Here is a 24895-nt window from a genome sequence, read left to right as displayed (position 1 = left end):
GTTCTGCTGTGATATCTGAGATTTGTATCTCATTGATCATCATTACTGTCTCCATTGCTTCATCCCAGGTCACTGTCACTACAGATATAGTCACACAGTCATTCTATCACCTGCAGTAAATGATATTCCCTTCCTTTGCTTTCAGATACATTCACCTCCAGAAACTGATTACATGGTGAGTATAATGTTCTGTTTAGCTGACAGTTTATCATCAATCCCGTTCCAGAATGGAGTAGCACCGTGTCAAAGTGGGTGGGAGTTGGTGACTCCACCAGTTCTGAAACCTCACTGAACCCCCGCGTATTTAGCCCCGCCCTCTCAGCCTCCATCGCTGCAACTCATTGATAAATATTAAAACTAATGATGGTGAATTGAAGACGTGGAATCGAGATTAATAAATGGTGTTGGTCTGGGGCCGGGGCGAGGTGGGGGGGGGGGGTGCGGGGGCGGGTGGGGGGGTGGTGTAGCGTTTGTGGGGGGTGGAGGCGGGAGGCGGGGGAGGGAGAGGTGGGCGGGAGGGAGGGGTTGGGGGTGTGGAGGGATTGGGGTGTGGCGGGGGGGGGGATGCGGTGGGCATTGGAAATTATGATGGATACTGAGATGATAATGTCCATGAAATACTAGCCCCAAACTCCCATTGAGTTACATTCAGAGTCAGATTGCAGCTCGGAACAGAAAATTGGATTGTCTGCGATTACACTGAATAAAATCCCGTGTCAGCATTCGACAGTGAGATTGGTATAATGAGCTAATAACTCAAATCAGTGCACAGTTAGTCATTTTGAGACTCTCATGCAATTTACAGCCTGTGTTACAGATCAAAGTGAGTTAGGGCTCGAATTGTGCTGAAGTCAAAAATTATAACAAGCAACTACATTTTAAATATACACAGAACATAACATAGAGGCAAGGTTCGGCTGGATTTCTAAACGGACTAAGGGAAAAAAATGAGCACCAAGGAATAGAAAATCCAGCGAAAAGTAGATATGTGTCCAATTATAATGAAATATTATTTGATAATGTCTGGATGAGAGAATAGACAAATCTTTAAATCATTAAATGCAAGGTTACACGATAATTAGCTTGTAATCGGCATGTTCACTAGCCGGAAGGCAAGTATTAAATTCGCTATCCTTGGCCAGATTTCCCTGTGAATGTTACTCACAGAGATATTAACGCCATTGCATTACTAATTGTTCCCTTTCCATGGAAAAAGGGAAATAATTATTCTTCAAACCTGCTGCACTAACCTTGTGATTAAAGTGATACAACACCACCATCTGCTGGCGGACCACTGTAACTGCAGGCGCTGGTGCTTGTGAGTCTGCGAACCGGTTGCTGAAATATGAATATTGAACGATATTGTCCGAGATTGGAGTTTATAGAAGGCTCTCGGCTGGCGTATTCGCCCTTTTTATAACCAGGCACCGCAGATAAATCGTGTTCTTCATTTCCCATTGGGAGATAATGTCTGGAGATTGAAGTTGGGATTATTTGAAACTTCAAATTGTATATTCGATGCAGTTACCAGACGTTAATCAAATTCAGAATCTTCGTGGGTAAACATTGCTGCCCTCTGCAATTGTTTGTCAGACATTTTCACGGTTTAGTCTTAAAAAAGGCACAAAGAATCAGACATTTACAGGGACACACACAGACACACACACACACACACACACACTGGAGCCTACAGAGAAACAGGGGGGCATACACAGATTCAGGGACACATATAGATGTAGGGGCACACTAGATTCAGATACACCAAGATTCAGGCGCAGACATATAGAGATCCTCGTAACTCGAAAGATATAAGGGTACACACAGAATCAGAGGTACACACAATGTCTCAGCTTGTGCACTACCAAACTCTCTCTCGTAATTCCAGACTTTTCAATGAGTTGAAGCAGGCAACTGTTTACCCGTGAATGTTGATTGTGAGAAAATAGTAAAATTCCGTCCCTGGGTGGTCTCGAACCACCAACCTTTCGGTTAACAGCCGAACGCGCTGACCAATTGCGCCACAGAGACTGAGACAGCAGGAGTTACATATATTCTAAACTAGTGTGTCAATGACCACAATTCTATTTCTGAAAACCTGTTCCAGAACTGCAGCATGACCGCACTGTTTACAATTCTATACAAGTCTCTTTAGTTCCGTTGATCCTGCAGCACTGCTGTGGTGTGTTTCTCCTATGAACGGGCAGGTAAAATGAATCTACGTCTCTTTTCACAGGCAGGAATTCAACGGGAGGGAAGGGAACTGACCACCAGTCGCCCAACGATCCAATACTTTCCACTCAATCATCAATGACACCATTCAAAACTGCACCTCCTTTTGGATATTGTGATCCATTTCCCTCAGGATTTAGTTCCAAGGCTTAATATTTCCCTGGTTTCCCCCCAATTTTGGCAGGAGATTCGCTTCAATATAGAGAGTGAACGGAGAAAGCAGAAGCTTTGCGTTGGCCGGAAATCGAACCCGGGCCTCCCGCGTGGCAGGCGAGAATTCTACCACTGAACCACCAATGCTGCTCTTGTTAGTCCTCCCCCCACATGCTCTCTCTGCCTTCACACTCAGCAGCATTGTAATTTCCTCACTTTGTCCTTTCGTTCCCCAAATGCTCACAAATGCTCTCACTCAAATCTCATACGCAACATCGCGCAAGCCTCTTCCAGTCTCTTTGTAGGTGTGGGTTCGAATCCCACCGCTGCCAAAGTGGATTTGCGTTTTGGTCTCACAGCTCAGATTGAATGCAGGTTTGTGTTCTGTGTCGTTTTCGTCAAGAACAACGAACAGAAACATTACCAACTGAACAATTTGCTGGAGTAAAGCAGTGTGTACAATTGGCCCCTTTCGAGAGCACACACACACAGTGAATTTCTGAGTGCCGAGTTAAACACTCTGATGAAGGAGCAGCGCTCCAAAAGCTCGTAATTCAAATTGTTCTGTTTTACTTTAACCTGGTGTTGTGAGAATGCTTTCTGTACCCACTTCAATCCAACACTGGCATCTCCACATCATGATATAATAACAGGATTGCAAACTGAGTCTGTATTAACTGATCAAGAATTAAGATGATGGAATTGCATTTTCTAGCTAAAGCTGTACACTTCCCATCATTCCTCGTTCTAACCAGATATTTACAGAATTAACCTGGACCTTGTGATAACCACCACACTACAGAAACACGGTGATGACTCAGTGCAAGCAGACCCGGTTTACTGGAGAAACAACTAGACTGGCTCCAGAAGCCCATCTTTTGCCCACAGCAATTGATATTACACTGTCTTTGCTGGTTCCTCCTGTCAAAATGAATAATGATGTTTCCCACTGCATTAAAGTTTTGGAATAACATGTTCGAGAAAAAAAATTCATGACGTTTAAAGCAAATCAGATCAACACCTGAAAATGATGCATAAACGAATAGGCAGAAATCATTGCTCTCTTAGATATTTGGGAGACGGAAGCTACTACGTTACCAGTCAGCCGAAATAGCTCAGTTGGGAGAGCGTTAGACTGAAGATCTAAAGGTCCCTGGTTCAATCCCGGGTTTCGGCAGGATCCCATTGCTGGTTTTCTCTGCTAATTGCACTGCATTTTGTCTCGCACTGTCTTCAAACATCAGTTCACACAAGCTGCAACAGACCAAATACCCATCGCAATTTCCACCCTGCGAGATGCTGTTATATTTCCACCTTGTTGGATTTCGCTTTTTAAAAAACTTCCTCTATTTCTAAACATTCCCAATGTTAATGAAAGGTGATGGAGGTGAAGGTTTATCTTTGTTTCCTTATGCACACATGCCATGTAACGTCCTGAGTTTTTCCAACCTCATCACATTTCAGTGCAGATGTCAGGTCCGCTTTTACATGGCAGTGAAAATACATTTAGTTTCATCCAAAACAATGTATATTTGCATTACCTCTTTCGATTCCTCCAGAAGGAGGTCATTCGGCCCATCGAGTCCGCACCCACAACAATCCCACCCACGCCCTATTCCTCGTAAACCCACATATTTACCTTTCAAATCCCTCTGACACTAGAATCAATTTAGCATGGCCAATCAAACTAAAACACGCATCTTTGAATCGGAAACGGGAACACCCGGAGGAAACCCACGGAGGCACGGGGAGAACGTGCAAACTCTGCACAGACGGTGACCCGAGGACCTGAGTCCCTGGCGCTGTGAGACATCAGTGCTAATCACTGTGCTACCGTGCTGCCCTTTCCACTGCATTCAATGTTACTGCAGTTCACTCCATTCAAAGTTTTAGCATCAATCTGTGATAAACCATCCTGTGGTGATTCTGCTGAATAACATTAAATTAGATTGTGAGGAAGGGTGTCGAAGTTTGCAGGGTGACTTGGACAGGTTGCAGAGCTGGGCCGCGAGGTGGCGGATGGAGTTTAATGCGGAGAAGTGTGAGGTAATCCATTTCGGTAGGAATAACAGATGTGTTGAGTATAGGGCTAACGGGGGGACTTTGAATAGAGTGGAGGTGCAGAGGGATCTAGGTGTATGTGTACATAGATCCCTGAAAGTTGGGAATCAAGTAGATAAGGTTGTTAAGAAGGCGTACGGTGTCTTGGCGTTTATTGGTAGGGGGATTGAATTTAGGAGTCGCAGCGTCATGTTGCAACTGTACACAACTCTGGTGCGGCCGCACTTGGAGTACTGTGTGCAGTTCTGGTCCCCACATTACAGGAAGGATGTGGAGGCTTTGGAGAGGGTGCAGAGGAGGTTTACCAGGATGTTGCCTGGTATGCAGGGGAGGTCCTATGAGGAGAGACTGAGGGATTTGGGGTTGTTTTCACTGGAAAGAAGGCGGCTAAGAGGGGATCTTATAGAAACATATAAGATGATTAGAGGTTTAGATAGGGTGGATGGTGATAGCCTGTTTCCTCGGATGGAGAAAGCTAGCACGAGGGGGCATGGCTTTAAATTAAGGGGTGGTAGTTATAGGACGGATGTCAGGGGCAGGTTCTTTACCCAGAGGGTGGTGAGGGACTGGAATGCCCTGCCTGCTGCAGTTGTAAATGCGCCTAGTTTGGGGGCGTTTAAGAGATTGGTGGGTAGGTTTATGGACGAAAAGGGATTGGTTTAGATTAGTGGGTCAATGTTTTTTTTTAAAATAAGACTGGTCGGCGCAACATTGTGGGCCGAAGGGCCTGTTCCGCGCTGTAATGTTCTATGTTCTATGTTCTATGTTCTATCACCGTTAATGGACCATCCAACGTTGGACACCATTGATTTTAAACTTTGCTGTTTTTCTGGGTGAACTCCAGCTCTCCATTCCTCCCGCAATGTCACCGCTCAAACTGAGTCTTTCTCCTTCCCACATTGTTAAACTCACAGTTACTGGTTTCTGAGTGAAAACTGCCTCCACTTCACTGGAGGTGGGAAAGTTTACTATTTCATTTAAGTAAATGTTTTCTTATCATTGAATCAGAGATTTGGACCCAGATCTGCGAGATATTTGTGTCGGTAGAAACAACAAACTTTCCCCCATTAACAGCCAGATTTTAACCCGTATCAGCATTTTGTGTCATCAGCCCTCTCTCTTATTTTCTTTTTTGGTTCTTTACATGTGACTTTTCCAATTCAGACGCAAACAAGGAAATCTGCCGAATATTGATTCTGATAGTTGCAGTCCGGGAAGTAACGCAGGATTGTTGCACAGCAATAAATCTACATTCCCTAACCGGGAATCGAACCCGGGCCGCGGCGGTGAGAGCGCTGAATCCTAACCACTAGACCACCAGGGAAGCTGGTATAAGCTCTTTAAAATGTTCATTTATCCATGAATCACCTGCTTTTTATTGTATTTCGGACTTCTTATTCACCAAATGCAAGTTTATCTTTCACATTGTAACGTTTATTTCACACACAAATGACTGTTTCAGCCAATGAAAGCAGTGATTCATGTTAGCTGGAACAGGAAATGGACAGTGAGGTGAAATAGTCCCGCAAACTGCTTATGCGGCACTTTCAATTTCCAAAACCCACCAACCTCATCACTGTGGCTCCTGTGAAACTTGGAAGATAAAACACGGCAGGCTTTCATCACGGAGGGTAACGGGGACAAGTCGTTAAGTCATAAGTGTTTGCAGATGGCACAAAGATGGCAGGATTGGCGGATAGCGAGGAGGATTATCAGGTGACACAGCAGGATATAGATAGGCTGGTATACTGGGCAGATAGATGACAGATGGAATTTAATCCTGATAAATGCGAGGTGATGCATTTTGGAAGGAATAATGTAGAGGGGAGTTACATGATAAAGGGTAGACCAATTAAGAGTATAAAAATGCAGAGGGACCTGGGAGTGCAAGTGCACAAGTCTCCGAAGGTGGAAACACAGGTGGAGAAAGTGGCAAAGAAAGCTTACAGAATGCTAACCTTTATAGAAAGGGGTATAGAGTATAAGAGCTGGTGTCTAATGCTACAGTTGTACAGAATGTTGGTTAGACAGCATTTGGAGTACTGTGTCCAGTTCTGGTCACCTTACTACCGGAAGGACGTGGAGACCCTGGAGAGAATGCAGAGGAGGTTTACCAGGATGATGCCTGGTTTGGAAGGACTGAGTTATGAGGGAAGATTGGGTAAACTGGGGCTGTTTTCCTTAGAAAGACGGAGATTAAGGGGGGGGGGCGGGTCTGATAGAGGTGTATAAAATAATGAAGGGTATAGATAGAGTAAACAGAGGCAGGCTTTTTCCTAGATTGGAGACAAATATCACGAGGGGTCGCGAGCTAAGGGTGAGGGGGGAGAAGTACAGTTTTGGATATTAGAGGGAGGTTTCTCACACAGAGGGTCGTGGGGATATGGAATGCACTACCAAGTAAGGTGGTGGAGGCAGGCACGCTGGACTTGTTTAAGGTTTACTTAGATAGGAACATGAGTGAAACACGGATGGAGGGTTACAGGGGACGGTTTTAAATGAGGGTCAGAGCCTCGGGACATTACTGGAAATCTAATGCTACATGTGTTGATGTTTTGTCTCTTTTACTCCGCAGGTGTATCGGCCCACCTTGTTGTCTAACGAGGGGCATGAACACGGTGGGTCGTGTGTGGGCTGCTCTTGGATGTTTCGAGAGTGGCCTAGTACTTCGCGTCGAAGTGTGTGCTTAAAACTGGACCAGCAGATGGGCAACACAACAGCTCAGTGACTATCACTGCTAGCTGTGCAGATACATGGATTTGGGCCAGTGTCTGTGGGAGTTTGCATTCTCCCTGTGCTTGCGTGGGTTTTCTCTGGGTTCTCCAGTTTCCTCCCACACCCCAAAGATGTGCTGTTAGGCTGATTGGAGTAACAAATTGCCCCTAAATAATTCTCCCCTGAATTTGGTTTCCAATGGGGGTACCATAAGCATAGACACGGGTCAAGGGAGGTGTAGGAAAAATGCTTTTTTAAGATGGCGGCGCGGGCTCTGTCACATGTGATGCGATAGAAATCAATCGTCATTAAACAATGCTGCTAACACCAGATAACAGCACAGCCGGGAACAATTGACAGCTATTTCTTATGGGCACCCACGGACCCATTGCCAAGAGGCAACTGTTCGTTGTGAATGCTGATGGTGAGAAAGTAGTGAAATTGCGTCCCTGGGTGGTTCTCGAACCACCAACCTTTGGGCGGTTAATAGCCAAACGCTCTAACCAATTGCGCCACAAAGACTGAGACAGTATAAGCTAAAGTCGTGGGTCAATGACCACAATTCTATTTCTGGCATCCTATTCCAGAACTGCAGCATGACAGCACTGTTTACAACTCTATACAAGTCTCTTTAGTTCCGTTGATCCCGCAGCACTGCTGTAGTGTGTTGGTTATTCCCTTTCTCCTATGAACGGGCAGGTAAAATAAATCCACGTCTCTTACCACAGGGAGAAATTCAACGGGAGGCAAAGGGACTGATCACCATTTTTATTATGGGATTGAAACATTCAGGCACATAAATTCGGTCCGTTACAGGAAAGTTCAGTAGATCCGCACTGAGTCTCGATTCCCTCATCTGTCTGAGCGGTTTTTCCTGTTTCTTAGTGATGAAAAACGATTTAAAAAAAATTCTTCTGTGAAATGTGTGCCATTTCCCCGAGTACACTTACAATATCACTTGTATCTGTCTTTTTGAGCGCACACTACTATCAGGTATTTCAGATGGTGATTAACCATATTAATCTGCACCTATAAACCCATTAAATTCTGTTGTAGACTGAACGAGATGCGGATAAATGCTCGGTGTCAAAATCGAACTTCCCTGTCTTTTCGTCAAGATAACGTGTTTATAATTTCACAGAAAGTATTTCAGGGTGATATCAGATCAACGATAACGTGTTTAACATCGAACTTCGGTTCATGTTGAGCAACAAACTGAAATCAAACAATTTTCTCTTCCACCACACGAGAAAATTTATTGACTGTTTCTGCCCGGTTTCGGACCAGGGACCTTTCGCGTGTTAGGCGAACGTGATAACCACTACACTACAGAAACAGCTGATAGTGTAACATAGCGAATCTGCCTGTCTGCAATGTTCAACTAGGCTGTGTTGCTGCAGGTTCCGATGGTTAGACTGAGAGCCCATGTCACTGAATTCAGGAAGATAACCGTTAGTTTCAATCTGATTGTACAACTTATCCCCAACATCAACATTTAAAAGCGTTCGTCTGGCAAATATCTAAGGGGGCAATGATTTCTGCCCATGCATTAATGCATCTTTTTCATCTTTCTTCCAATAAACATCCGCATTTTGTATCATCAGCGCTTCGTAACCTGTCGCTCCCTTTTTTCTTTGTCCTTTAAATGTAACATTTCCAATTCAGATACTAAAGAGGAAATCTCCCTGATACTGATTCCGCCAGAACAGGTGCAGACCGGGAAGTAACGCAGGATTGTTGTACAGCAATAAATCTACATTCCCTAACCGGGAATCGAACCCGGGCCGCGGCGGTGAAAGCACCGAATCCTAACCACTAGACCACCAGTGAAACTGGTAAACGCTCTATAAAATATTAATTTATCCATGAACCACCTGCCTTTTGTTTTGTTTCTGTCTTTTTATTCACCAAATACAAGTTTCTCCTTCACATTGTCATGTTTATATCACACACAAGTGATATCAACTTGTGGCCACAGTGCAGAATCCAAACCACTGATCCAACAGGGAAGCTGGCAGTGACTTTCCCAATCAGCGGATCATCGTCATTTTAGCCTTTCTCTTCGTTCTCTTCCGTCACACAATAGGCAGGTTTCTCATTAAGAAAAACCGCACTCTGCTTATTTCCACACTTGACATTTGTCATCGAGCCCATGGTGGTGAAAACGATGGCGTTGCACCATTGGAACACCCGGGTTCCGCCATCACCAGCTCAGTGTTACCTTGTTACTCCGGAACCCGGCAGTCAGAGTGTTCTCCCACCCCCAGTAAGTCCCCAGAGTTCAGAAGCTGAGACATCTTCTTCAGAGCCTTCAGTGTATACTCGATGGAGACGAATATCACGCGAAGGCCACCTCCACGCCCCCACTACTTCCCTTCAAAAAACAGAGCAACAGGAAATTAAGAAACGACGAGCTTAAGGACAGTTTAAATGATGGTGTCCCTTCAGTGCAGCTCATTGTGTTTCTAAAGTGAGATGATTTCTGTTTGTTACACAGTTCAGGCTGACCAGATTCAGAGAAGGATCAGGCTCAATCCTCCCGATGGCCTTTCCCAACTCCATTTCGTTAAACGAATTTCAGTAACATTTCCATTAAATAATATGATTCTGAGATGGGTCAATGTGGTTGTGTGGCCAAGCGGTCTAAGCCTCCAGTCTCCGTGGAGGTGTGGGTTCGAATCTCAACGCGAACGAAATGGATTTAAATTTTGATACTTGCTGCTTTTGTAAGATTGAATGCAGGAGTGTGTGCAGTGTCGTTTTCGTCATGTGATTCTTCTGTGAAATGTGCGCCTTTTCCTCTAGTTCACTTACAGTATTACTTGTATCTGACTGTTTGAGCACACACTACTATCAGAAATTTCTGATGGTGAATAACCATATTCGTCTGCACCTATAAACCCATTAAATTCTGTTGGAAACTGAACGAGATGCGAATAAATGCTCGGTGTCAAAATCGAACTTCCCCGTCAGTGCACCTTATTTCACAGAAAGTATTTGAGGATGAAATCAGAGAAATGATAACATGTCTTTAACACTGAGTTTCGGATAATGTGCAGCAACAAACTGAAACCAAATAATTTCCCTTCCCCGACATAAGCAAGCTTAATGATGGTTTCTGCCCGGTTTTGAACCGGGGACCTTTCGCGTGTGAGGCGAACGTGATAACCACTACACTACAGAAACAACTGGAAAACTAATGGAGCAAATCAGCCTGTCTGCAATGTTCAACTGTGTTGCTGCAGGTTCCGATGGTTAGACTGAGAGCCCATGTCACTGAATTCAGGAAGATAACCGTTACTTTCAATCTGATTGTACAACTTATCCCCAACATCAACATTTAAAAGCGTTCGTCTCGCAAATATCTAAGGGATCAATGATTTTTACCCATTCATTAATGCATCATTTTCATCTTTCTTCGAATAATCTCAGCATTTGTATCATCAGCTCTTTGTAACCTGTCGCTCCCTTTTTTCTTTGTTCTTTAAATCTGACATTTCCAATTCAGATACTAAAGAGGAAATCTCCCTGATACTGATTCCGACAGAACTGGTACAGACTGGAAAGTAACGCAGGATTGTTGTACAGCAAAAAATCGACATTCCCTGACCGGGAATCGAACCCGGGCCGGTGGCGGTGAAAACGCCGAATCCTAACCACTGGACCACCAGGAAAGCTGACTAATTATAACATATTAATTTATCCATGCGCCACCTGCCTTTTGTTTTATTTCTACACGGGGACACAATCTCAGGATAAGGAGCTGATGATTTCGGACTGAGATGTGGAGAAATTGCTTCACTCAAAGGCTCGTGAATCTTGGGAATTCTCTACTCCAGAGGGTTCTGATGTTCCATCATTGAACACATTTCAGTTTGGGTTTGACAGATTTATGATCTATCCAGGAATGAATGGAAGCAGGAATATGGAATTGGAACAAATGCTCAGCCACAAGCTCATTTTTCAATTTTTTTATATGTTTAAAGGTATAATGGAAGCATTTATATATATAATGATATATATATGTAATGGTGTACAGATATATATATGTGTATATGTATATATAATGTTATATGTAATATGTTTGAAGTCAATCGTCATTAAATAATGTTGGTAATACCAGATAACAGTACAGCCGGAAACAATTCACAGCTATTTTTTATTGGCACCCACGGACCCATTGCCAACAGGCAACTGTTTACCCGTGAATGCTGATGGTGAGGAAATAGTAAAATTCCGTCCCTGGGTGGTCTCGAACCACCAACCTTTCGGTTAACAGCCGAACGCGCTGACCAATTGCGCCACATAGACTGAGACAGCCGCAAAGTATATTCTAAACCAGTTTGGGACCAATGATCACGCAATCTGAAGTTTAATTTTTTTATTCATGCACTGGGCTTTGCTTCTATCAGGGCTACAATTAACCTTGTCTCATTTATAACTGTTCATGGCAGTGTTCACGACAATCACACATTTGGTGCAGTCTTGTACAGTAATGCACTAGGCCATGTCTCTTTATATACTGCGTTTGACTCATTTGAATCATTATTGCAATAGACTTTGCAACTGTGTACACTACATTACATGCCGCTTCATTTATTAATACATATAGACATGTCATGATAAATGCTACAAGTCATCGTCTCTGGACTATTATTACTTAGTCAAGAGTTCACTTACGTTACATTAGGCTCCATCTCAGATATTATTGTGCTCGGCTCTATGTCATGCACTACTGAACACACCCGTGTATCACTAATAAAGCAGACACTTTCTCACTAATTGTTTTTCTATCAAATGTGTCTAATAGATGGAATCGAACAAAGAGCGAGTGAGAAGAATAGATGGATATTAACTAAAAAGTGCAATATAATTGTGTGGATGAAATTGTGTTATAGATCAGAGTGAGTTAGGGCTCGAATTGTGCTGAAGTTAAAAATTATAACAAGGAACTATATTTACATATACACAGAACATATTATAGAGGCAGGGTTCGGCTGGATTTCTGAACGGACTAAGGAAAAAAATGAGGGCCGAGGAATGGAAAATCCAGCGAAAAAGAGACATGTGTCCAATTATGAGGAAATATTATTTGATAATGTCTGGATGATAAAATGGACAAATCTTTAAATCACTAAAATGTAAGGTTATGCAATAATTAGCTGGTAATCGACATGTTCACTAGCCGGAAGGTAAATATGAAGGCAAGTATTAAATTCACTATCCTTCGGCCAGATTTCCCTGTGAATCTTACTGACAGAGATATTAATGCCATTGCTTTACTGATTGTTCCCTTTCCATGGAAACAGGGAAATAAATTGTCCTCAAATATCTCCTCAAACCTGCTGCACTAACCTTGTGATAAAAATGATACATCACCGCCATCTGCTGGCGGACCACAGAGACTGCAGGCGCTGTGCTTGCGAGTCTGCGAACCGGTAACTGAAATATAAATATTGAACGATATTGTCCCGAGATTGGAGCTTATAGAAGGATCTCGGCTGACGTATTCGCCCTTTTTATAACCAGGCACCGCAGATAAATCGTGTTCTTCATTTCCCATTGGGAGATAATTTCTGGAGATTGAAGTTGGGATGATTTGAAACTTCAAATTGTACATTCGATGCAGTTATCAGACGTTAATCAAATTCAGAATCTTAGTGGGTAAACATTGCTGCCCTCTGCAATTCGTTTATCAGACATTTTCACGGTTTAGTCTTAAAAAAGGCACAAAGAATCAGACATTTACAGGGACACACACACACACACACACACACACACACACACACACACACACACACACACACACACACACACACACACACACACACAGGTATTGGAGCCCACAGAGATACAAGGGGGCATACACAGATTCAGGGACACATATAGATGCAGGGGCACACTAGATTCAGATACACCAAGATTCAGGCGCAGACATTTTGAGATCCTCGTAACTCGAAAGATACAAGGGCACACACAGAATCAGAGGTATATACAATGTCTCCGCTTGTACACTGCCAAATTCTCTCTCGTAGTTCCAGACTTTTCAATGAGTTGAAGCAGGCAACTGTTTACCCGTGAATGCTGATAGTGAGAAAAATAGCAAAAATCCGTCCCTGGGTGGTCTCGAACCACCAACCTTTACGGTTAACAGCCGAACGCGCTGACCAATTGCGCCACAGAGACTGAGACACAGCAGTTAAATATATTCTAAACTAGTGTGTCAATGACCACAATTCTATTTCTGAAAACCTGTTCCAGAACTGCAACATGACCGCACTGTTTACAATTCTATACAAGTCTCTTTAGTTCTCTTGATCCTGCAGCACTGCTGTCGAGTGTTTCTCCTGTGAACGGGCAGGTAAAATACATCCATGTCTCTTATCACAGGCAGGAAGGGAACTAACCACCAGTAGCCCAAATTTCCAATACTTTCCACTCAATCATCATTAACACCATTCACAACTGCACCACCTTCCGAATATTGTGTTCCATTTCCCTCAGGATTTACTTCCATGAATTAATATTTCCCTTGCTTTCCCCCAATTTTGGCAGGAGATTCGCTTCAATATACAGAGTGAACGGAGAAAGAAGAAGCTTTGCATTGGCTGGGAATCAAACCCGGGCCTCCCGCGTGGCAGGCGAGAATTCTACCACTGAACCACCAATGCTGCGCTTGCTACTACTACCCCCACATGCTCTCTCTTCACACTCAGCAGCATTGTAGTTTTCTTACTTTGTCCTCTCATTTCCCAAATGCCCACAAATGCTCTCACTCAAATCTCACACGCAACATCGCACAAGCCTCTCGTGCTGTTCAACACCTTCCTTTCATTCACAACCGCATCTCAAACTTTCAACCTTCCTCCAAAACACAAGCACTCTGCAACAATTCCCCTCTCACACAGCCTCTTTCTCCCAAATATGCCTCTGCTTTCTCCACATCAGTCCAAACACGCTCAAAACGTGTTCAAATCATTTGCACACTGCCTCTTACACTCAACTCATATCACGACAATACACATCATGCCATTCTGCAAATGCTTTAAGTTGCTTCATTTCTTCAAAGCTGGTACCCAGTGCGACACCAGGCCAAACTTCCACTTTCAAGACTTGATGGCACCTGTATAGGGTTACAAGTTAGCTCGGAATGAGTTAAAAAAATAGGGCTTAGGAGAGCTAGTAGGGGGCATGAGAAGTCCTTGGCAAGTCGGATAAAGGAAAACCGCAAAGCTTTTTACTCTTACGTTAAAAAATGCATTAAATCTTCATATATCGAGGCCAGTCTGCGACATCTGAAAGCAATGAATCCTAACCACGAGACCACCAGGATCCCATCTGCCTGATTCTCCCAGGTACTGATTACAGGAATGTGCACAGCGCCAATTGTCCGCACTCACACACTCCTTCCTGTCTGTTAAGGTTTGAAATTGTTTATATTTTTCACATTGGCTTCCAGTGTGATGAAAGCAGAGCTGTGATAAGCTGATGTTGTTCAGTGGATTTACTGCAGTAAGGTTTATGTCAATTCGATGCAAACATTGGTGTTTGAATGTGGTCAGTTACAGTGAAATTTAATGCAGTGGAAAGTAGCCTACTCGCTTTTACAGGAGGAACCAGCAAGGGAAATATAAATATGAATAATTGTGCAACGGGACTGATATTTCTCTCTGTTCAAATTGGCACAAGTATAGATTCACGATTTTCAGGTTGTGCCCATGTGTTGGGTTCTGTGGTGTAATGGTGAGCACTCTGAACTCTGAATCCAGCGATCTGAGTTCAAATCTCGGTAAAACCTTGTTTTAATTTGCAAATACAGATGATGGGTTGACTGTCGAGCATTTGGTTTAAGTTTATCACCAAGTCCGAATCGAGAGGAGAATTTGCCAGCCCGATCAACTGCTGTTACTCAATTCAAGGGCAATGCGGGATGATAGGAAATGAATCAGGACAATCTGAACAATGGACCTTTTCCTCACAAGTTAACGCAAACTTTTTGACAATGTTTCTGCCTGAAACTTTCGAAACGTCGAGCTAATATGTAACAACCATCCCACTTTCCCATGTGGGCCAGTGGCGCAATGGATAACGCGTCTGGCTACAGATCAGAAGTTTCTAGGTTCGACTCCTGGTTGGCTCAGTACAAACCTTTAAAAGGTGGTCTTAAATTCCTTGTTACTTTCGATGAAAAAGGTATTTAATAGCTTTATCCTTATTCAGAAAAATGCTAGCAAGCATATTTTCAGCTTGTCTGGAGAAAGTAATGTTAGGAAATTGCTAATGAACAGTAACCGACTATTTTAAGTTATTTATTTCGAAAAAAAAACATTTAATAAGATTAGGATATTAAATAAATGCTAACCTCAAATACATTTTGGGCAAAATTCAACATGTCTTAGAGAATTTACACAATTTTGTGAAATTTTTCATAATATTCAGCATTTCTGATTTTGGAGAAAGCATTTCAAGCTGAGTTCAGTGCAAAGATAATATGACTGTAACAGCGAGATTCTGACAATATTCAGCACCAAACTGAAATCATACAGACTTCCCTCACCCGAGCATGTTTCAGATGTTGATTAACTATGTTAGTCAGCACCTAAACCTATTAAATTGTCTTGTAGACTGGATGACTTGCGGATATGTGCAGGAGTCAAAATAGGGAAGTTTCTTTCCTGGCATTGCATCAAACAATTTATCATTTCTTATTTGACACAAAGCATTTGAAGCCGAGGCCAGAGCGAAGATACGATTGGTTTCACATCGAGATTCAGGTAATGTTCAGCAACAAAATGCTCCGGCCGATGAAGGCATGCTTTAAGGTGCGAGGGGCAAGGTTTAAAGGGGATGGACATGCAGGATTTTTCGCATAGAGAGTAGTGGGTTCCTGGAACTCGCTGCTGGGGAGAGATAGTAGAAACGGATGCTGTTGTGACTTTTAAGTCAGCTGACGAGTACACGAATCGGATGGGAATAGAGGGATATGGTCTCGGAAGGATAGGGGGTCATAGTTAAGTCTTGCAGCATGGTCAATGAAGGTTTGAAGGGCCGAAGGGCATGTCCCTGTGCTGTAATTTTCTCTGTTCTTTGTACTGCCTTTTTTCTTTACCCAAAACTGAGCTTCAGACTCTGTTGCTCTATATTTACATAAGAACATAAGAACATAAGAAATAGGAGCAGGAGTAGGCCATCTAGCCCTTCGAGCCTGCCCCGCCATTCAATAAGATCATGGCTGATCTGTCGTGTCTCAGTTCCACATTCCCGCCCTCTCCCCATAACCCTTAATCCCCTCGCTTATCAAAAACCCATCAACCCGTGTCTTAAAAATATTTAGCGAGGCAGCCTCCACCACTTCAACGGGCAGAGAATTCCAGAGATTCACCACCCTTTGAGTGAAGAAGTTCTTCCTCAATTCCGTTCTAAACCGCCCCCCCCCCCCACTTTATCTTGAGGCTGTGCCCCCTAGTCCTACTGTCCTTTCTGAGTGGGAAGAGTCTCTCCACCTCTATCCTATCCATCGCATTCATCATCTTATACGTCTCAATGAGATCTCCCCTCATTCTTCTAAACTCTAACGAGTACAAGCCTAGTTTATTCAGCCTCTCCTCATAGCTCAACCCCCTCAACTCCGGCATCGGCCTAGTAAACCTCCTCTGCACTCCCTCCAAGGCCAAAATATCCTTGCGTAAGTGCGGCGACCAAAACTGCGCACTGTACTCCAGCTGCGGCCTCACCAATGCCCTATATAGCCGCAGCAAGACCTCCCTACTTTTATATTCAATCCCCCTCGCTATATTTAACGACTCCGTCTCTGACATCTTCTCCAGTCACACAACCCTGTGAGATGTCTGTGCTGATCTTATTGTGGCATCATGAGCGTTCCACATACAACATGACTTGTATCTATAAATTCTCATCTTGAACATTTCAATTGAAATTTCAAGGCAAGCAGAGCTTTTTGAGCAGAATGGTTCAGATTCCCACCATCTTTAATGCGAACAAGTTGTTTCTGATTTCACTACAGAGGTTGTTTATTAAACAATGACTGAACACAGGGGGTGAATGTGAGAAGCTGAAGTTTCCAGTTGAAGAGGTTCCCAGTGTCTCTGAGCAGCTGAACTGGGGAAGCCTTTGGGCAGAAACTGCGCTGCTGCTATTTCCCTTCCTGACCACCGGGGGTCGCTGTAACACGCCCGGGTGCTGCTCCGCCCAGTGTCACCTCTTGCCCACTCCGGCCCGGCCGCTGCTCGTTGGCGGAACATCTGGGTCCTGTAGAGAGGCGGAGCCAGCCGCCATATTGCAGTGACATCACCATCAGCCCCTCCCCCCGTCGAGGAAAAAGCGACGGTTTAGAAATGTGGAAAGTGAGAGAAATTCCCACCCGGAAATCCCGCCCGGAGCGGAATTAAAATTAAATAAAATACATATTTTTATAAAGAGGCAGGTGGCGGAACCGCGCATGTGCTGTAGTATTTTCCCAGAGCGCACCGCGCGGGTGTGATTGAAAAATAGTCGCAATTAAAAAAAAGAAACGATTTTCCCGAATGGAGAAGGAACCGAAAGTCTGACGGGTGAGGATGTGAATAATAATCATCAAGATTCAAAATATTATAAGATTCCAAGGTAACTGTCTGGGCGCATGTGCAGGAGGGGAATTCCCCCAGAGTGCAGCGCGCGAGATGCCGTCTCCCCTGGCAACGCAAGATGGACGCCGGTCGTCTCCCCTCGCAACGCAAGATGGCCGCCGGCCGTCTCCCCTGGCAACGAAAGATGGCCGCCGGCCGTCTCCCCTGGCAACGTAAGATGGCCGCTGGCGCAGATGAGTGTGGCGCAGGCGCAGTGAGGTCTGCCTGCAGCCCATTGTCCAGATTGCCCCCCAGTGGATGTGGTGGGGATGGTGCAGCAGATGGAGCAACAATCCCAGTTTCAATGGGGGGAGAGAAGCTGCAATGCTGCTCCCTGTTGTTCACTCCTCTCCCCAGTCTCAGCATTGCAGAGTGTTTAAACAAGAGGGTGCATTCTCACAGCAGCACCGAGACCTGCAGTTTAAGTTTATTTATCAGTGTCACTAATAAGTCAGCATACATTAACACTGCAATGTTGCCACATTCCTGTTCGGAAACACTGACGGAGAATTTAGCATGGCCAATGCATCGGACTTTTGGACTGCTGGAGGAAACCCATGCAGGCATGGAGAGAATGTGCAAACTCCACACAGACAGTGACACAAGCCGGGAATCGAATTTGGGGCCCTAGCGCTGAGAGGCAGCAATGCTAACCACCGTGCCACTGTGTTGCAACACTCTCCCCCAGGTATCAAACCACCCCGCACCTCCACCGCCATTAAAATCATAAAATCCGGACAGTGCATCAAGTCTATGTCAACAGAGCATTTTACCCTATTCCCGTAACCCCACAATACTCTCTAATCCCCCCAACCTTCACATCTTTGGACATTAAGGGAGAATTTAGCATGGTCAATCCACCTAACCTGCCCATCTTTCAGACCCCACAGATATTCTGGTCACCCTATTATAGAAATGATATTACTAAACTAGAAAGATTGCAAAAAAGATTTACTAGGATGCTACTGGGACTTGATGGATTGAGTTATCTGGAGAAGCTGGATAGACTGTGACTTTTTTCACAGGAGCGTAGGAGGCTGAGGGGTGATCTTATAGAGTTCTGTAAAATAACGAGGGGCACAGATCAGCGAGATAGTCAGTATCTTTTCCCAAAGTTAGGGGAGTCTAAAACTAGAGGGCCTACGTTTAAGATGGGAGGGGAAAGATACAAAAGTATCCAGAGGAGCATTTTTTTATTTCACACAGAGGGTGGTGAGTGTCTGGAACAAGCTGCCAGATGTAGTCGCAGAGATGGGTACAATTTTGACTTTTAAAATGCATTTAGACAGTTACATGGGTGTGATGGGTATAGAGGGATATGGGCCAAATACAGGCAATTGGGATTAGCTTAGGGGTTTTTAAAAAGGGCAGCATGGAGCAGTTGGGCTGAAGGGCCTATTTCCATGCTGTAAACCTCTATGACTCTATATGGGAGGAACATGAAAACCCCACACAGACAATGACCCGAGGCTGGAATTGAACACGGGTCCTTGGCACTAGGAGGCTGCAGTGCTAACCACTGTGCTAATGTGCTGCCACTCAGGCAAGTGTATTTGGAGGGAGCACAGGACAGGTGGGGGGTAGGGGGTTGGGGGGGGGGGGGGGTTGGTGATGATTTCTAGCTCACTTTGATGAGGGGAGGGCTGGAAATCAGTAAAAAAAAATCAGTTTCGCATCAACATTTTCCGTCATTCCTGCTCTTGTTACTAATTAAAAACCAGCTCACTCCTCCATTCTGCCCATCAATAGGGCTAACAGAAAGCAGGGGAAAGGTTGTGGCACAGAAAGAGGCCATCCAGCCCATCATATCTTCACCAGCTTGGGAAATAAAGACTAGCCCTTCACTATAACCCCAGTTTACATAAGAACATAAGAACATAAGAAATAGGAGCAGGAGTAGGCCATCTAGCCCTTCGAGCCTGCCCCGCCATTCAATAAGATCATGGCTGATCTGTTGTGGCTCAGTTCCACTTTCCCGCCCTCTCCCCATAACCCTTAATCCCCTCTCTTATCAAGAACCCATCAACCCGCTTCTTAAAAATATTTAGCGAGGCAGCCTCCACCACTTCAACGGGCAGAGAATTCCAGAGATTCACCACCCTTTGAGTGATGAAGTTCCTCCTCAACTCCGTTCTAAACCGCCTCCCCTTTATCTTGAGGCTGTGCCCCCTAGTCCTACTGTCTTTTTTGAGCGGGAAGAGTCTCTCCACCTCTATCCTATCCATCCCATTCATCATCTTATACGTCTCAATGAGATCTCCCCTCATTCTTCTAAACTCTAACGAGTACAAGCCTAGTTTATTCAGCCTCTCCTCATAGCTCAATCCCCTCAACTCCGGTATCAGCCTAGTAAACCTCCTCTGCACTCCCTCCAGGGCCAAAATATCCTTGCGCAGGTGTGGCGCCCAAAACTGCACACAGTACTCCAGCTGCGGCCTCACCAATGCCCTATACAGCTGCAGCAAGACCTCCCTACTTTTATATTCAATCCCCCTCGCTATGAAGGCCAGCATCCCATTTGCCTTCCTGACCACCTGCTGCACCTTTCCAGCGATCCAGCCCCTAGCCCCCCTTTCTACAGGTTCCATCATTTCAGCCATAGATCTGTGTGCGAGGCAAGTGAGCCGAGAGATTTCTGAACCATCAGTTTAGGCAGCAAATTCCAGACACCCACCATCCCTTGAATGAGAACTCTTTGCCTAATGCCCCCTCTAATCCTTCCACCAATCACTTTATATCTGTGCAGCCCCCACTAACCCCCCTCCTACCTCCCCCATCCCCACCCACCCACAATAAGTTACCTCTCTCTGCTCAGGGGAAACAGGCCTTTTCTGTCCACCCTGTCTTGGCTCCCTCATAATTTTGGACACCTCAGTTCGATCTCCCTCAGCCTCCTCTGCTCTGAGGAAAACAAACCTTGCCAATCCAGTCTTTCCTCATCACCACAATTCTCCAGCCCTGGAAACACTTTTGTAAATCAAAATGGTTATCCAATCTGACTAAACTGTCCATTTAACATTGTCTCATCTCCAACTGTGAACAACCACCAGATACTGGCACCACTGTGGCACACTGGTTCGCACTGCTGCCTCAAAGTGACTTGTTTCAATTCTGGCCTCGTGTGACTGTGTGGAGTTTGCATGTTCTCCCCATGTCTGCGTGGGTTTCCTCTGGGTGCTCCGGTTTCCTCCCACTGTTTAAAGATGTGTGGGATAGGTTGATTGGTCATGCTTTAGTGACAGGGGGAGTTGCAGGGTAAATGTGTGGGATACGGGGACAGGACATGATGGGATTGTGGTTAGTGCAGACTTGATGGACCGAATGGCCTCCCCGTGTACTGTAGGGATTTTACACACAAATGAGAAACAGAGACTTTGCAAATGTTGGGGTAATTATTCAGAAATCAATGGGATATTTGTTGACAAATCCGGTAAATCTCAATGATGGTCATTGTCCAAGTCTACATCAAAACAATGGTGCAGTCCAAGGTTAAAAGTCATTTATCCTGAAAGTGGACATTGTCACTGACTCCCAATATAACCGAGAGATGTAAACTCACACCACACCCTGATGTGGCGAAGGGGACCCCTCTCAGTTATTACAATCTGTGCCTTGTGTCAGTAATCTCTGCCCTAAACCTCTCTCAGTTATTACAATCTGGGCCTTGTATCAGAAATCGCTGCCCTAAACCTAACTCAGTTATTACAATCTGGGCCTTGTGTCAGTAATCTCTGCCTAAAAAAACCTCTCAGTTATTACAATCTGGGCCTTGTGTCAGTAATCTCTGTCCTGAACCTCCCAGAGGGATTACAATCTGGGCCTTGTATCAGTAAACTCTGCCCTAAACCTCTCAGTTATTACAATCTGGGCCTTGTATCAGTAATCTCTGCCCTAAACCTCTCTCAATTCTTACAATCTGGGCCTTGTATCTGTAATCTCTGCCCTTAACCTCTCTTAGTTATTGCAGTCTGAGCCTAGTATCTGTAATCTCTGCCCTAAACCTCTCTCAGTTATTACAATCTAGACCTTAAGCAGAGGACACAGAGATTTAATATAATTGACAACAGTATTGAAGGGGGTGATAAGATTTTTTTTACACAATAATATGATCTGGAATGCACAACCCGATAGGTACTAGAAGCAGGTTTAATAGTAACTTTAAAAGGAAATTGGATCTAATACTGTGTTCACTAACATACTGCAATGTGACTCTTATTATGTGAACAAACACTGTTTATGTTACACTCAGAGTCAGTCAGTGTTTTGCTGGGTTTTCTCTGTGCTCCATCTCCACTCTGATTGGACTGGAGCCTGTGTGTGTCATTGTTACACTGAGACTCTTATTATTGGACAAGCACCAAGTCATCGTCACAATACAGGACTGATCGACGGCGGTATCGACCAATGGGAAGAGGGGGTGGTGCGTTCGGTCCTCCAACCAATAGAAGCGGAGGGGGGCGGGGCCAGCTTTGTCTGGAGCATGCGCAGTGTGAGTAATGGCGATGGAAATCGGCTTTTGTTTTGGGCTGGGAAATCTGTTAGAAGTGATTGACGGTACAGAGAGAGCAATGGATCGCCCAGGTGGGTGAAAACGCTGCGTAAGCATGTGGTGTAAGCAGCAAACCTCGGAAGAGAGCTTCCCGGACCCAGTTTGTACTGAGCAGGGCTGCAGCTCCTCAGGTTCGCTCCGGGTTAACGTTCGCCATCTTTATTGGGGGCAATATGCAGCAGTGCGCACGTGCCGTCGCCATGTTTGTAGAGGGCAATGATGTCATTGAGTGGGCGGAGCTTGTTCCCCTTTGTTCAGAATGGAAACAACTTGTCCATCAAACTGCATCAACCCTCTGAGTCCCAATGTCTTTTTGATGAGGCAGAGCGGTGACAGAGAAGGAAAAATAAAGGGAACTAAAAACAGAAAATGCTGGAAAATCTCAGCAGATCTGACAGCATCTGTGGAGAGAGAATAGAACACTCTCTCCACTCACATTGTCTGTACCTTTAAGACTTAATTACCTGTAAAAATTTGGATTCTAATCATTATTTTGTGAATTGAGTTTGTGTCTTTCTATGCCTTGTTTGTGGACAGAACTCCCACTCACCTGACGAAGGAGCAGCGCTCCCAAAGCTAGTGGATTTTGCTACCAAATAAATCCATTGGACTTTAATCTGGTGTACTGAGACTTCTTACTGGGTTTACCCCAGTCCAACACCGCCGTCTCCACTTCAGAGAGAATAGAACCAACGTTTCGAGACTGGATGACCCATAAAGCTTGTACATGTGTAAACAGAGCATGTAAACTTCGACACCACCATGTACCTTTGTACACCTCTGTCAATCTACTTTGCTCCAAGGAGAACAACCCCAATTTATCTAAAAAAAGGACAGTGCAAGAAGGTAAAAGTGAAGGTAAGAGTTTTATAAATTTTCTTAAATTTAATTGGTGCTCAAAATGTCAGTCTGTGGGGTTAAGTGCTGCACTTGTGAGATGTGGGAGATCTGTGATGCTTCCAGCATCTCGGATGACTATATCTACAGGAAATGCACCCACTTGCAGCTCCTTACGGCCAGCATGGATAGGTTGGAGCAACAGTTGGATGCACTTAGCAGAATGAAGATGGCGGAAAGTGTCATAGATAGGAGCTTTAGAAACTTGACCACACCCAAGGTGCAGGCAGATAGATGGGTGACTGCTAGAAGGAGCAGGCAGTCAGTACAGGAACCCCCTGTGGTCATCTCCTTCTATAACAAGTACACCGTTTTGGATACTGTTGGGGGGTTATAGCCTATCAGGGGATAAATACAGCAACCAGAGCACTGGCACAAAGGCTGCCTTTGTTATTTAGCAGGGAGGTACAAAGAGCACTAGAGCAATAGTTATAAGGGACTGTATAGTTAGGGGTGCAGATAGGTGCTTCTGTGGGCATGAAAGAGACTTCAGGATGTTATGTTGCCTCCCTGGTGTCAGGGTCCAGGAAGTCCCTAAAAGGCAGTAAACATTCTGAAGCGAGAGGGTGAACTACCAGTGGCCATGGTACATGTTGGTACAAAGGTAGGAAGAGTGACGATGTCCTGCAACAGCAGTTAAGGGAGTTAGGGAGAAAGTTAAAAAGCAGGACCTCTTGGGTTGTAATCACAGGATTGCTCCCTGTGCCACCTATCCACTGTCATCTCTTGAAGTAACTCTCCCCAATCTATCAAGGCCAACTCACGTCTCATATCCTCATAGGTTTCTTAAGATTTAGCACCCTCATCTCCGAATCAACTACTTCATTCTCCAGCTTGATTTTAAAAAGTCTTATCATGATACAGTCGCTCATCCCCAAGAGGTCTCATACAGCTAGATTGGCAAAGATTCCCTTCTCATTACACAGTACCCAGCCTAAGCTGGCCTGCTCTCCAGTTGGTTCCTCCAGATATTGGTCAATTAAACCATCCTGTATACATTCCAGGAATTCTCTTCTACGTCATTGTGGCTAATTTGATTTGCTCAATCTATGTGCAAATTAAAATCATCCATGATCACCAATACTCCCTTATCACATGCATCTCTAATTTTGTGTTTGATGCCAGTCCCAACATCACCACTGCAGTTTGGAGGTCCGTATCTGACATCCACTAATGTTTTTTGCCCTTCGGCGATGTGGGGGACAGTGTAGAATTCTTCAATGAGCCCCTTGATTTTAGTTTACTACAATGTGTAGACTAGATTGAGGTGCCTTATATATAGTGAGAATTCACAATGTGCCAGTCTCACAACTTTGCTCCAAGTGGGCTGATACTCTTTGAGCCTGGGAGAGCACATTTCCACTGAAATGATCCACAAAAGCTGATGAAGGACATTTATTTAATCCTGGACAGTAAATAGTGTTTTTTCTACCACTACAGGTAGATCTAAAATAAATACATTTGTCTCTATTCCATTGAGTCTACAGCACAGGGCCAGGCCAGTCGGCTCAATCAGTCTGTGTCAGTGTTTATGCTCCACATGACCCTCCACCCACCTCTCTCCATCTCCTCCCATCAGCATATCCTTCTATTCCTTTCTCCCTCATGTATGTATCCAGCTTCCCTGTCAGTGTATTCATGCTGTTCACCTCAGTCACTCGCTGTG

The 24895-nt window shown here is 44.5% G+C and overlaps 11 non-coding genes across 11 annotated transcripts; 1 reads left to right on the top strand and 10 right to left on the bottom strand.

Moving 5' to 3' along the window:
• Positions 1-1954: 1954 nt before the first annotated feature.
• trnan-guu (transfer RNA asparagine (anticodon GUU)) lies at positions 1955-2028 on the bottom strand. Its single transcript has one exon. It is a non-coding gene; the product is annotated as a tRNA-Asn (tRNA).
• Positions 2029-2458: 430 nt separating this feature from the next.
• On the bottom strand, positions 2459-2529 carry trnag-gcc (transfer RNA glycine (anticodon GCC)). The gene has a single exon. It is a non-coding gene; the product is annotated as a tRNA-Gly (tRNA).
• A 957-nt stretch (positions 2530-3486) lies between these two features.
• On the top strand, positions 3487-3559 carry trnaf-gaa (transfer RNA phenylalanine (anticodon GAA)). Its single transcript has one exon. It is a non-coding gene; the product is annotated as a tRNA-Phe (tRNA).
• A 2136-nt stretch (positions 3560-5695) lies between these two features.
• On the bottom strand, positions 5696-5767 carry trnae-cuc (transfer RNA glutamic acid (anticodon CUC)). The gene has a single exon. It is a non-coding gene; the product is annotated as a tRNA-Glu (tRNA).
• Positions 5768-8421: 2654 nt separating this feature from the next.
• On the bottom strand, positions 8422-8494 carry trnav-aac (transfer RNA valine (anticodon AAC)). Its single transcript has one exon. It is a non-coding gene; the product is annotated as a tRNA-Val (tRNA).
• A 422-nt stretch (positions 8495-8916) lies between these two features.
• Positions 8917-8988, bottom strand: trnae-uuc (transfer RNA glutamic acid (anticodon UUC)). The gene has a single exon. It is a non-coding gene; the product is annotated as a tRNA-Glu (tRNA).
• A 1283-nt stretch (positions 8989-10271) lies between these two features.
• On the bottom strand, positions 10272-10344 carry trnav-cac (transfer RNA valine (anticodon CAC)). Its single transcript has one exon. It is a non-coding gene; the product is annotated as a tRNA-Val (tRNA).
• Positions 10345-10759: 415 nt separating this feature from the next.
• Positions 10760-10832, bottom strand: trnae-uuc (transfer RNA glutamic acid (anticodon UUC)). Its single transcript has one exon. It is a non-coding gene; the product is annotated as a tRNA-Glu (tRNA).
• Positions 10833-11395: 563 nt separating this feature from the next.
• trnan-guu (transfer RNA asparagine (anticodon GUU)) lies at positions 11396-11469 on the bottom strand. The gene has a single exon. It is a non-coding gene; the product is annotated as a tRNA-Asn (tRNA).
• A 1800-nt stretch (positions 11470-13269) lies between these two features.
• On the bottom strand, positions 13270-13344 carry trnan-guu (transfer RNA asparagine (anticodon GUU)). Its single transcript has one exon. It is a non-coding gene; the product is annotated as a tRNA-Asn (tRNA).
• Positions 13345-13758: 414 nt separating this feature from the next.
• Positions 13759-13829, bottom strand: trnag-gcc (transfer RNA glycine (anticodon GCC)). Its single transcript has one exon. It is a non-coding gene; the product is annotated as a tRNA-Gly (tRNA).
• Positions 13830-24895: the final 11066 nt, after the last annotated feature.

Source organism: Carcharhinus amblyrhynchos, unplaced genomic scaffold (genome assembly GCF_965287045.1).
Source record: "Carcharhinus amblyrhynchos unplaced genomic scaffold, sCarAmb.v2.hapA scaffold_38, whole genome shotgun sequence".
Lineage (NCBI taxonomy): Eukaryota > Metazoa > Chordata > Chondrichthyes > Carcharhiniformes > Carcharhinidae > Carcharhinus > Carcharhinus amblyrhynchos.
Note: the sequence above shows the minus strand (reverse complement) of the source record. Positions and strands in the feature narration are given on the sequence as shown.